The sequence below is a fragment of the Microcaecilia unicolor genome, chromosome 3 (assembly GCF_901765095.1).
Source record: "Microcaecilia unicolor chromosome 3, aMicUni1.1, whole genome shotgun sequence".
NCBI classification, from domain to species: Eukaryota; Metazoa; Chordata; class Amphibia; order Gymnophiona; family Siphonopidae; genus Microcaecilia; species Microcaecilia unicolor.
The window spans coordinates 496,671,624-496,677,614 of record NC_044033.1 but is presented as its reverse complement, the minus strand read 5'-3'; the positions used below and the strand labels follow the sequence as shown (position 1 = coordinate 496,677,614).

General features: G+C 44.9%; 2 non-coding genes across 2 annotated transcripts; one reads left to right on the top strand and one right to left on the bottom strand.

Moving 5' to 3' along the window:
* Positions 1 to 2,102: 2,102 nt before the first annotated feature.
* TRNAK-CUU lies at positions 2,103 to 2,175 on the bottom strand. Its single transcript has one exon. It is a non-coding gene; the product is annotated as a tRNA-Lys (tRNA).
* A 1,451-nt stretch (positions 2,176 to 3,626) lies between these two features.
* On the top strand, positions 3,627 to 3,698 carry TRNAE-CUC. Its single transcript has one exon. It is a non-coding gene; the product is annotated as a tRNA-Glu (tRNA).
* Positions 3,699 to 5,991: the final 2,293 nt, after the last annotated feature.

The window sequence follows — 5,991 nt, the reverse complement described above, 5'->3', positions numbered from 1 at the left end:
TATTCTCTGAAATAACATGTTTTCCTCAAAGATGAAAACAGACAGCAATGGCAGTCAGCAGTCTTCAGGCGTCAAACATGAACATGCTCACAGAAAGCAATCATGAATTTCCTACAGAGGCCTTGTTTCGCCTTAGCTGAATCAGGGGAATGTGTTGTTGGTGGGGGGGTTTTTGTTTGCTTGTTTGTTTTTTAAGTTATACAATCTATATTAAACAATGAGATTGCTGCTTAATAATGAGTAAAGAAAGTCTTGGTCAGGTTTTTCTAGAACAATATTTATAGATTCTAAAAAAAAAAAAAATCACCCATTCTGCCTTTAATAATGACAATTTTGCATAGCTGCCTTATTTGAAGGATCATAATGTTATGGAAATACTGATATTATTTAATGGTAACTCTCTCAGATTCTAGTTACTTACAGGGTAATAAGACAAAAATGCAAGAATATGGCCCAATGGGAAATATAAAGCATTACTCCAGGAACCATACATGGATCAAGCCCAAAGGGGAAAGGGAAATGGGACTTGATGTACTGCCTTTCTGAGGTTTTTGCAACTACATTCAAAGCAGTTTACATATATTCAGGTACTTATTTTGTACCAGGGGCAATGGAGGGTTAAGTGACTTGCCCAGAGTCACAAGGAACTGCAGTGGGAATCAAATTCAGTTCCCCAGGATCAAAGTCCACTGTAGAGAGTTGCACTGGGACAGAAATCTTACCCATCTCCGCCCATCCCTGCTGGAATCTTACCCATCCCCACCCATCCCCACTGGAATCTTACCCATCCCCACCCGTTCCCGCAAGAATTTAACCCATCCCCACCCATCACTGTAAGAATTTAATGGTACATAAAAGAAAATTCCAGTCAGCTCCCTCAGTCTCTCTCTGGATTTGAGCCACAGCACTGTAGGCAAGGAAGGAATGGAAGCTGAAACTTGGAACACTCTGGTGTGCACATGTAAGATTTGTCTCTGATTTACTGGCACTGTGTGCTGAGAGGTCACCACATGCACGCGCCAGTAGGTCAGGTGACATCTGATGCTCATGCCGGTGTCAGAGCTGAGGTCTTCTCATCAGCCCGGGAGCACAGAGGATTAATTGTAGCATAGTAAGTGACAGCAAATAAAGACCTGAATGGTCCATCCAGTCTGCCCAATAGTAACACTCATTATCAATTCATGATTAAATCAACGAGTGTGATATAATATACTTGATTATGGTCTGTCTTTTGTGTTTCTTGGAACATAGACCATAGAAGTCTATCTGGCCCTATCCTTATGTTCCAACTGCTCTAGTCGTCGTTGAAGCCCACTCCAGTCTATGCGTCTTCTCATTTGTGGGACACAGATCATAAAAATCTGTCCAGAACTGTCCTTATGTTCCAGCCACTGAAGTTGCTGTCTAAGCCCTTTCCAGCCCATCCTAAACCAGACTTCCATATATTAGACACAGACCATACAAGTCTGCCCGGTATTGGCCCTAGTTAATCACAGCCAGAGTCGCCATCTAAGTATTACTTCACACATCCACACACATGCAGCCATTTAAGGTTAGGTTTTTTATAACTTCCATTTTCTAATTAGAGATCCTCTGTGTTCATCCCACGCCTTTTTGAATTCCATCATCATTTGTGTCTCTACCACCTCCTTAATGGAAGACTTTCCACATTTGTGCTGTTAAAGCAAGGAGGAAGAGGAGGAGGAGACAGCACTCAAAGATCTTGGTACTCGGTAGATGAGAGGCTGTTGCAGGTGTAGCTTACATTTCCACGGGAACCCCATAGGGACTGCTTCCGTCCCCGCGGGAACCCTGCAGAACTGCTACCGTCCTGCAAACCCCATTCCCGTGCAGCTCTCTAATCCATACCAGCTCACCCCACGCTTTCTCAAATTTGGATTCAGCTCTAGTGTGCACTACCCGCACTGGGAGGCTGTTGGTGCATCCACTGCCCTTTCTGTCAAAAAAATGTTCCTTTGATTACTGCTGAGTCCCCTTGCTGTTTGAACAGGCCAAATAAACATTTTCCCTACTTTAGACACCCTTCCTGCCAACTGGAAAAGTGCTGTGGGACAGGGTCTCCTTTTAGGGGGAGCTCATCCCACCCACACAGGGACTTGAACCCTGGACCCTCAGATTAAGAGTCTGATGCTCTACCGACTGAGCTATGTGGGCTCCTCCCAGGCCTCCTCAAATTTGCAAAGTCTGGCATACTTGTCCTTCCCCATGCTGTGTTTTCGAGGTTGTGTAAGACCATTTCCCAGGCCACTAACTGCCTTTTGGTAACATTTTGCAGGGATGCCGTAGATCCAGAAAGGAACAGAATGGGTGGCAATGAGCAAAAGCCTGTGCTGCTCTGTGCATGAGAAAGGCAGCTTGAGCAGGCTCCCTGTTTAACTGAGGTGGCCTTGGAACCTTACAGCTTCAGCATTCTGCAACCCAGGAAATGCTCTTTGCACCAGGGTAAGGGTATTGCCATGAGAAAGGCAGCTGAGCAGGATCCTCGGCCTATGCTTAGCTGAGGAGGCAGCTGAGCAGGCTCCTCGGCCTATGCTTAACTGAGGAGGAGGCCTTGGGACCTTGCAGCTTCAGCATTCTGCAATGTAGGAAAAAGCCTGCACTGCGCTCCTTCTTCCAGGGGAGTGCAGGCCAAAATGCTCCATTTTATGCTTGTGCTGTTCCAGCTTTAGAAGAAGAGCATGCGGTGCCTTGCTCACCGACTTCTATGCGTGAGGTTCGTGCGCTATCAGAAAAGGCAAGGAGATGAGAGCAAAATACACAGCCCTAGAAGAGGGTACTGTAGGACTTCCCCAGGGGATCCCCCTAAGATTGGCCCAAGGCTGTCTTTCAAAATGCAAATTCTGATTCCTTGCAGGTGATTAATCCTGCTTCACAACCTGTGCTGGATTTGTGGGGAGCCCCCATCTCTGACTGCCGCCCCGCTCAGTTTTGGAAAAATCTTTGCACGATAATAGTTTTCGTGGGATTCCTGCCTTCCACAAACTGCTGATGACCCATACTAAGGGCAGAAATGGTCATTGAAATCCCAATGCCAGGGTCAGTGATGCCGCCTGTCTGCCCACGAAAATGATAGAGGGGACCGGGCCAGTTTTCCTGTGAGGAAAGGCTAAAGAGGCTAGGGCTCTTCAGCTTGGACATGAGGCGGCTGAGAGGAGATACGATAGGGAGTGGGGTGGAATGGAACTTCCGGCTAGAAGTGAAACACTTGTGGGCTCTTTCCAAAAATACAAGGACTAGAGGGCGGGTATGCAATGAAGTGACTTAAGTAGTCAACTTAAAACAACTCAAGTGAAAATATTTCTTCACTCCACGTGTATGTGTGTGTAATTAAACTCTAAGAAATCATTGCCAGAGATTGTGTGGTAAAAGCAGTTAGCGTAGCAGGGTTTAAAAAGGTTGAGACAAGCTCCTGCAAGAAACCCTTGGGATAATCCACTGCTTATTCCTGGGATAAGCAGCGCAAGATTGTTTTGTTATTCTTTTTGGGATCTTGCCAGGTACTTGGTGACCTGGATTGCCCACTGTTGGAAACAGGATACTGGGCTGGATGGACCTTCGAGCTGACCCAGCATGGCAATGCGATCTGTGGCCTTCCTAAAGCACAGTCCCTGGTGGTCTAGTGGTCAGGATTTGGTGCTCTCACCACCAAGGCCCGGGTTCAATTCTGGGCCAGGGAAGCAAGCTGCCTCTGCCTTCAGGGCTGGCAGTCGTCAGCTGCTCTCAAAGCAAAGTTTTGATGATGAGCCCCTGCCTGCCACCCACCCAAATGTTTCCCCAGTTCTTTTACCATACATTTGACATCTTGGTAAACCCACCTAGGTGCTTTACATAAGTACCATAAATAAAGAAAAGAGAAATTGGAACTACAACATTCATAGGAAAGAATCTTGAGGGTTAGGTCACAGCAGCGGCCTCCGATTGCCCACGGTGAAAGTCAAGCACCAAGGAAACAGAATGGCGACCTAGAGATGTTTGTCAACCCGTTAGAGTCTACGAAATGATGATTCAAATGGAAGGCTGAGAGGAAGACTGCTGCACAGGGATGAGGCAACAACAGAGAAAATAGATTCGAGGAGAGTGTCGAAGCAAATTTTGGCAAAAAGACAAAATTGCGAAAAGAGATTGTTGAGAGGACCAGAGCGAGCATGCGGGTACGTAAGGTGTAAGCATTCGGAACAGGAACACAGGTATTCCGGAACAGCGTATTTTGTAAGCCAGTGTCAGGATTTTGTAGGGAATTCACGCAGCTACCGGTAGCTAGCCTTATTAATTGACTGCTGTAATTGTCTATTGCTCATGTTTGATTTTTATTATTACTGTACACCGCCTTGAGTGAATTCCTTCAAAAAGGCAGTAAATACATCCATAAATAAATAACGTAAATAACTAGATAGATCAATTATCGCAATCATGACAGGGGTGACATTGTCCCAGGGATTGGCTCCTGTATCAGTCTGACAGCAGTGTTTTTGCATGAGCTGTAATCCTTTTCGCTACGAAAACCCATAAACAAGTGCGTTAGAATCATCCAAATTCCCTAGAGGGCGAAGTCTCTTCCTCAAGGCTTTCTGATCAGAAAACAATCAAACAGAGCCTTTTTGGACAGTAGACTAGATGCGTAATTGGAACTTTAACTGGCCATCGATGACTACAACGTAATTGGAACTTTAGTTGGCCATCGATGACTACTCCCTGAATTTTCAGGGCTTGAACAATGTAGATCTGAATCCCATCCATTAAAAAGGGGTGTAAGTAGGCAGTGTTATGGGGCAGCACTACAGAGCAGGGCCTACGTTTTATTCACATTTAGCTTCAGTTTGCTGGAACCTGTTCTGGGCTTTACTACCCCCTCACGCTCTGTATTTTACCATCGTCTCCAACTTCACCGCCGATTCTAAAATGTGTTGCCTCAGAGTGCTAGAAATCTGGAATCAATGGTCACAGCTACAGTGTGGTGACAAACGTAGAAACCTGAATGTATGTGTGTGGGGGGAGGGGGAGTGGCCACGGGAGGGTGAGATAAAGCCCATCCAGTCTGCTCATTCCCACTGCACTAACCACTAGGCTACTCCTCCACACACATATAGAGAGGAAAACTGAAACCTAAGGATGAGAGATTCATAATTGAATCCTAGAACAGTGGATTATGGATAAGATGGATCACAGCAAGTTTTTAAAAACGGTACAATGAAAATCTGTAGATTCTGTAAGAAAGTGCTGGAAACAATTACACATCTTGTAGTTGCCTATGAAGAGCCGATGGTGAAAACTTTTACACAGAAAGACACAACAAAGTGGCACTTTTCATTCACTGGAAACTCTGTAAACATCGCAATATCACTGTACTCGAAAGGTATTGAGATCATGAACCTAACAGAATAAAATGGTTGTTTCTGGGAGGGAACCTAGAAGAAGGAAGGAGTTGGACCTTCTGAAAAGGTGTTGCTAGTGGCAGTAGTATACTCCCCCGGAAGATTTAAACTCTGACTTTGCCACCAAAACCTTTGCTTCCCATATTAACCAGCTATGGAAGAAAACACTATTCAAAATGAGACAGTTGTCTAGTCAGTTCATTCTTCAACCAAAAAGCCTTCACACTACTAGTCCAAATGTTAGCCCTACCTCACTTGGATTACTGTAGCATTCTATTTCTTGGTATTAAGTGTCAATATCAGAAAAAAAACTGCAAATCATACAGAACGCAGCTGCTAGACTAATATACAGACTGAATACTAGTGTTTCAACTCATCTAAACAAATTGCACTGGCTTCCTATAGCAGAAAGACTCCTGTTCAAAGCTGTTTGTTTAGTTTTTCAAATCCTACAGGGCTTCACCTCTGAACTGCTGACTAAGACTGCTTCACTATGTCTGGTCCCGTCTAACAGACTGAAACAACAACTGATGCTGGCATCTTTACTGTTCCAAAAGACAATTAGAAATCAGAAGATTTTCAGCTCCCTATTCCCCCT